Genomic DNA, 6,753 nt, shown 5'->3' with positions numbered 1-6,753 from the left:
TGATTGCATAGAAGGAAAATGTGGTGTCAGAGTTCAAACTGGCACACACACGGTTATCTAAGGCAAAGTGGTGGCAAGAAGAGTTATTTGTTCCACATTACATAAATGAGCAAAAGATTTGTGGGAACCCATGCAGAAGTATTCATGTCATATAGATCCCTCCAGCTGCCTATAGAGAATATAAAGCGTCATCTTCATTTTAAGAATAACTATACCTGTGTTCATATCCTGAACTAAACCAAGGAACAGCTTCATGCTAACCTTCCTTGGCTAAAATACAACCAGTACCATCATTCCTAGTCAGACTAGTAAACAGGTTTTTTAAGGTAATGAATTAGATGGCTCTGTTTAGATTTTTTTCCAGATTCACTTTGGATTCTTCTGCTTTTAAGACCCAAAGAAAGTTATATTGAGTTTTTATTGGTGATTCTAGTATGTGTTTATAACAGTTAAAGTGTGATAGGTGAATTTAACATATTAAAAGAATTCTATAGCATCTGTTCAGAAAAAGATTATATACTATACAAACTATTCAAGTCTTACAAAACCATTTTTCAGTGTCTTTTCAACTGAGAAGAATCCTATTCAGCACGCTTCTCCTCCTGAGGTGGTTCATACTGAGCAAGCTTTGTTTTCAGTTTTTTATTTTCTTCTACAATAGGTTCATATTTCTCTTTCATTTCTGCCAATTCTAGGCGAAGTATCTCTATTTCTGGATTTTCTGGGGTAGCAGCTCCTAAGTGATGCTTTAAAAAATCCAAAGCACTATTAGGTTTCTCTGGTCCTTCATATAAGGCTACCAATACTTTGGTCAGCGTGTCCAGCACTCCTGACTTCTCCAAGTACCTCCGGAACTGCTCGCGCTTCGAGTTGGCGGCTTTGTAATGGGCCATAGTGACAGCGGCTGCGGCGTAGCTGGCGCCGGACACCGTGGCTGGAGGGCTCTGAGCGGCACTCAATTGATCATTTTTTAAATTGGTTATACAAGAAGAAAAAAAAACCAGCTTAATTCCTGTGTTTTGGCTTAAAATTTTCCAGATAACCATAAGATATATCATTTTAATTGAAAATGTCAAAAAAAAGATGCAGATGATATTAATTGAGGGCACTCTAAACATAAACAAAGTATGAGATCATAAAAGGAAAGCTTACATTTTGAGCACATAAAAAAGTAAAACTCTTTCACGAGACTTCTGAGTTACACAATTTCAGAGGAAGAAAGGTGAATCCTAGAGCCTGCACAGGCCCACACAGTTGTGCTTTCGCACACCAGAAAACACCACCAACCAAATTAAATAAAGGTGGAATTGGCCTGACCTGTGGTGGCTCAGTGGATAAAGTGTCGACCTGGAACTCTGAGGTCACTGGTTCAAAACCCCTGGCTTGCCTGGTCAAGGCACATATGGGAGTTGATGCTCCTCCCCCCTTCTTCTCTCTCTCTAAAAATGAATAAATAAAATCTAAAAAAAAAAGAGAGACATTACAAATATTAAAAAAAGGTGGCAAAGCACTTCAATATGTATGGCAAAGAGATTCAGACAGTGATCTTTTCCAATATAGGAGATCCCTTCCTTCCTTCCTTTTCAGTCCTTCCAATGGTTTCCACCTCACTTTGCGTAGAAGCCAAAGTCTATCCAGCAGCCTCAAAGCCTGTGGCACCTCTCTGACCCCGGTTCCTCCTCTTCTCCTCTATGACTCCACCCCACTGGCCACCTTGTACCATGAACCCACCAAGCACACTCCTATTCCCTGGTCTCTGCTCCTGTTCTTCCCTCCATCCAAGACTTTCTCTCTCATTTCCTTCAGATCTTCATATCACTTTTTCAGTGGGGTCACCTGCCCCAGGGGCTGGCCTATTTTCCTCCATGGCACTGAACCCCAGCAATATATGTGTATATTACTGGTGTCTCTCTCTTCTGTCTCCCTGCCTCTTGAGTGGAAGCTCCCTGAGGACAAGGGTTGTGCCCACTCTGATCACTCCTGAATTGCTGAGATCCAGGACAGTGCCTGCATCTACTCAGGCTTTATTTGTTAAATGACTAAATATACTTATTCGTGTGTACTTTTAGTATAATTAACAGAGAATAATTTGAGCTAACTTAAGTTAGAAGTGACTAAGGGTGAGAAGTGAGCTGGATCTCAGCTACTAGAACCTTATCAGAACCTGAGATGGTTCTCTCTTCTCTGCTTCATACTCACCTTTCCCCTCAGAGCCTCATCACCGTTTCCACAGCACACAGGGGTCGGGTGACCCCCTAACATTTAGTCTATCTTGTCCAGCTACTTGGAGAAAAGATGATCTGATTCTGCGGGTTCTATCCAAATCCCTGTGAATAACCCAGTTTGGGTTAACAGCTTTCCCAGGACACCTGACCATGGCCACGGTGGGACATGGAGGTCAGAAGTTCACAGTGAAACCACAAGTGCCCTGCTGCCACCAACCTTCAGGACGGAGGAAATGGCAATTTCTAACAAGGGGTGTTAGGCAGATAAGTCAGTGCTACAACATTGCTACAACAGTGCTACAATATATAAAATTAGTTCTTTCAGATCAATTATTTAAAAAATGCTTATCCCTAATTTAAAAAATGAAAATGATATGAACAGGTAATTTGCAAAAAGTGGAATGCAATTGTCCAATATATTTTAATTACTATTTATAGTCCCCCAAAAGTCTATAAAATGATGGCATAGCCTTGGCCAGGGGTGCAGTGGAGGGAGCGTCATATGGAAGTGCAGAAGTCACCAGTTCAGTCCTGGGGATGTCCACTCGACCCTGAAGTCACCAGGTTCAAGCCCCGGTCAGGGCATGCATGAGAAGCAATCAATGGGTGTACAACTAAGTGGAACGAGTTGATGTTTCTCTCTCTCCTTCTCTCTCTCACAAACAAACAAACAAAAAAATAAGTAAAATACTTTTAAATACGATAGTATATTGTTTGGGGAAATATTTGCCACAGTATGACAATAACTTAATGTCCTTAATGTATAATAAGTTTGTAAACATTGAAAATAAAAAACATTAACACTGCTTAGAGAAGGCAAAGGGGATGAAAAAGTCATAAAAGAAAGAGAGCTTGAAAAGACATCCGTGTTCATGGATTGGAAAACATAACTTTGTTGATATGCCAGAAACACCATACAGATGTTTTCCTCATTTTATTTATTCATTTTTAGAGAGAAAGGAGCGAGAGAGTGAGAATGAGAGAGAGAGAGAGAAGAGGGGAGGAGCAGGAAGCATCAACTCCCATATGTGCCTTGACCAGGCAAGCCCAGGGCTTTGGACCGGCGACCTCAGCATTCCAGGTCGAAGCTTTATCCACTGCGCCACCACAGGTCAGGCCCTATCACACAGATTTAATGTAATTCCTATTAAAATCTCAATGGTATATTTTGCAGAAATTGTAAAGTCTATTCTAAAATTCACATGGAATGTCAAGAGACCACATATATCCAAAATAACTTTGAAAAAAAGAATATAGCTGAAGATGTCATGTTTCATGATTTTAAAGCATTATAAAGCTACAGTGATCAAACAGTATGTTACTGGCCAAAAGAAGGTCATGTAGACCAGTGGAATTTCAGAATAGAAAGGCCAGAAATGCCCTGGCCAGTGGCTCAGTGGGTAGACTGTTGTCCCAGCATATCGATGGCCTGGGTTCAATTCCCAATCAGGGCACAAGGAGAAGTGACTATCTGCTTCTCCCCTTCTCCCTCTCCCTCTTCTCTCCCAATTTGCCTCCTAAAGCCAGTGGATTGACTGGTTTGAGTGTGGCCCTGGGTTCTGAGGATAGCTCCATTGTAGCACATTAGCCTCAGGCACTAAAAATAGCTCAGTACTGAGCATTGGCCCCAGATGGGGTTGCTGGGTGGATCCTGGTTGGGGCACATATGCCATTTTGCCTCACTATCTCCCCTCCTATCACCTAAAAAAAGCCCCAAAATATAACCTTACATATATGGTAAAAAATTTTTATAAGGAAGGATGCCAAGGCAGTTCAAAGAGAAAAGGACTGCCCTTTCAACAACTGGTATTGGAAAAACTGAATTATCACATGCAAAATAATGAAGTTGGACCCTTGCTTTACACCATATACAAAAATCAACTCAACAGGGATAAAAGACCTAAATGCCAGACCCAAAACTATAAAACTCCCAGAAGAAAACAGGGAAAAATTTTTGTGACATTGTATTTGAGAATGATTTCTTGGATATGATACCAGAAGCACGGGCAATAAAAGCAAAAATTAGACAAATGGGACTACATCAAACTGTAAGACTTCTACGCATCAAAGTAAGCATATCATGAAAAAGCGATGTATGGAATGGAAGAAATATTTGCAAATCGTATATCTGATAAGGAGTTCACATCTAGAATATATAAAAACTACAACTCAACAACAAAAACAACTAACAATTAAAATAGGCAGAGGACTTGCATGGACATTTTTCCCAAGAAAGAGACACAAATGGCCAACAAGCATATGAAAAGCTGCTCAACATCGCTAATCACTAGAGAAATGCAAATCAAAACCATAGCTTACACCCATCAGAATGGCCACTATAGAAAAACAAAATAACAAGTGTTAGTGAAGGTGTGGAGAAATGGAAACCTTTGTGCCCTGTTGGTGCGAAGGTGAAACTGTAAAGCTGCTATGGAAAATTATATGGAGATTTCTCAAAAAATTAAAAAGAATTACCACATGATCCAGCAACCGCATTTCTGAGTATACAGCCAAAAGAATTAAAAGTGGGATCGCAAAGAGATCATTGCACACCCGTGCTCATTACAGCACTATTCATAATAGCTGAGAGGTAGAATCAACCCAAGTGTTTATCAACAGACAAATGAATAAATGAAATGCAGTATACACACACATTTGAATATTATTCTGCTTTTAAAAAGGAAATTCTGGCACATGAGACAACATGGATGAAGCTTGAGGACATTATGCTAAGTGGAATAAGCCAGTCACAAAAAAGACAAATGCTGTATTACTCCACTGGTACGAGGTATCTAAAATAGTCACTCACAGAATTGAAAAGCAGAACAGTGGTTGCCAGGAGCAGGGTGGGGAGTGGGTAGGAGGGGAAATGGGGAGTTGTTCAATGGGTATAGAGTTTCAGTTTTATAAGATTATAAAGTCCTAGAGATCTGATATACAACAATATGAATATATTTAACACTACTAAACTGTATACTTAAAATGGTAAAGATGGTAAAATTTATGTTTTGTTTTACCAAAAATAAATAAATAAGTCCCAGGTATGTTTATATATATACATTCAAGTTTAAAATGCACTATATATGTATATTTTAATTAAGTAAGAGGCAGGGAAGCAGAGACAGACTCCTGCATGCGCAGAACCAGGATCAATTTGGCAAATCACCTACAGGGTGATGCTCTGCCCATCTGGGACGTTGTTCAGTTGCTCAGCTACCGAACTTTTCTTAGTGCCTTAGGCAGAAGCTGAGGAGTCATCCTCAGTGCCCTGGGGCCAACTCTCTCCAATGAAGCCTTGGCTGTGGGAGGGAAAAAGAGGGGGGGGGCAGGAGGAAGGGTGGAGAAGTGGATGGTCGCTTCTCCTGTGTGCCCTGACCGGGAATTGAACGAACCTGGGACACATGCCAGCTGACGTTCTACCACTGAACCAACCCATCAGGGCTGAGACGCACTATTTTACTTTTTTTTTTTATTTACAAATTAAATTTAACAGGGTGACCATTGGTCAACCAGAGCACATAGATTTAGAGAAAACATCTCCACATCATTAGGACAGTCCATCATGCTATATACTCATCACCCAAAGTCAAATCATCCTCTGTCACCCTATATTTTGTTTCTCTTTAAGCCCCTCCCCCTCCCCACCCCCTTCCTCTCCTCCTTTCCCCTCCCCCCGTAACCATTGCACTTTTTTTTAATCTTATTTTTATTAATTTTAATGCAGTGATATTGATAAATCAGGGTACATATGTTCAGAGAAAACATATCCAGATTATTTTGACATTTGATTATGTTGCATACCCCTCACCCAAAGTCAAATTGTCTTCTGTCACCTTCTACCTGGTTTTCTTTGTACCCCTCCCCTCCCCCCAATCCCTCTCTCTCCTTCCTCGCCCCCACCCCACCCCGTTACCATCACATTCTTGTCCATGTCTCTGAGTCTCATTTTTATGTCCCATCTATGTATGGATTCATATAGTTCTTAGTTTTTTCTGATTTACTTATTTCACTCCGTATAATGTTATCAAGGTCCATCCATGTTATTGTAAATGATCCGATGTCATCATTTCTTATGGCTGAGTAGTATTCCATAGTGTATATGTACCAAAGTTTTTAATCCACTCGTCCACTGATGGACACTTCAGCTGTTTCCAGATCTTCGCTATTGTGAACAATGCTGTCATAAACATGGGGGTGCATTTCTTCTTTTGAAACAGTTCTATGGCGTTCTTAGGGTATATTCCTAAAAGTGGGATAGCTGGGTCAAAAGGCAGTTCGATTTTTAATTTTTGGAGGAATCTCCATACTGTTTTCCACAGAGGCTGCACCAGTCTGCATTCCCACCAGCAGTGAAGGAGGGTTCCCTTTTCTCCACATCCTCGCCAGCACTTATTCTGTGTTGTTTTGTTGATGAGCGCCATTCTGACTGGTGTGAGGTGATATCTCATTGTGGTTTTAATTTGCATTTCTCTAATGCTTAGTGAGGTTGAGCATTTTTTCATATTCCTACTGGCCATCTGTATGTCCT

General features: G+C 40.6%; 1 pseudogene; it reads right to left on the bottom strand.

Annotated features, from left to right (window-relative positions):
* Positions 1 to 343: 343 nt before the first annotated feature.
* On the bottom strand, positions 344 to 950 carry LOC136389546 (c-Myc-binding protein pseudogene; annotated as a pseudogene).
* Between the last annotated feature and the right edge of the window lie 5,803 nt (positions 951 to 6,753).

Source organism: Saccopteryx leptura, chromosome 1 (assembly GCF_036850995.1).
Source record: "Saccopteryx leptura isolate mSacLep1 chromosome 1, mSacLep1_pri_phased_curated, whole genome shotgun sequence".
Lineage (NCBI taxonomy): Eukaryota > Metazoa > Chordata > Mammalia > Chiroptera > Emballonuridae > Saccopteryx > Saccopteryx leptura.
Note: the sequence above shows the minus strand (reverse complement) of the source record. Positions and strands in the feature narration are given on the sequence as shown.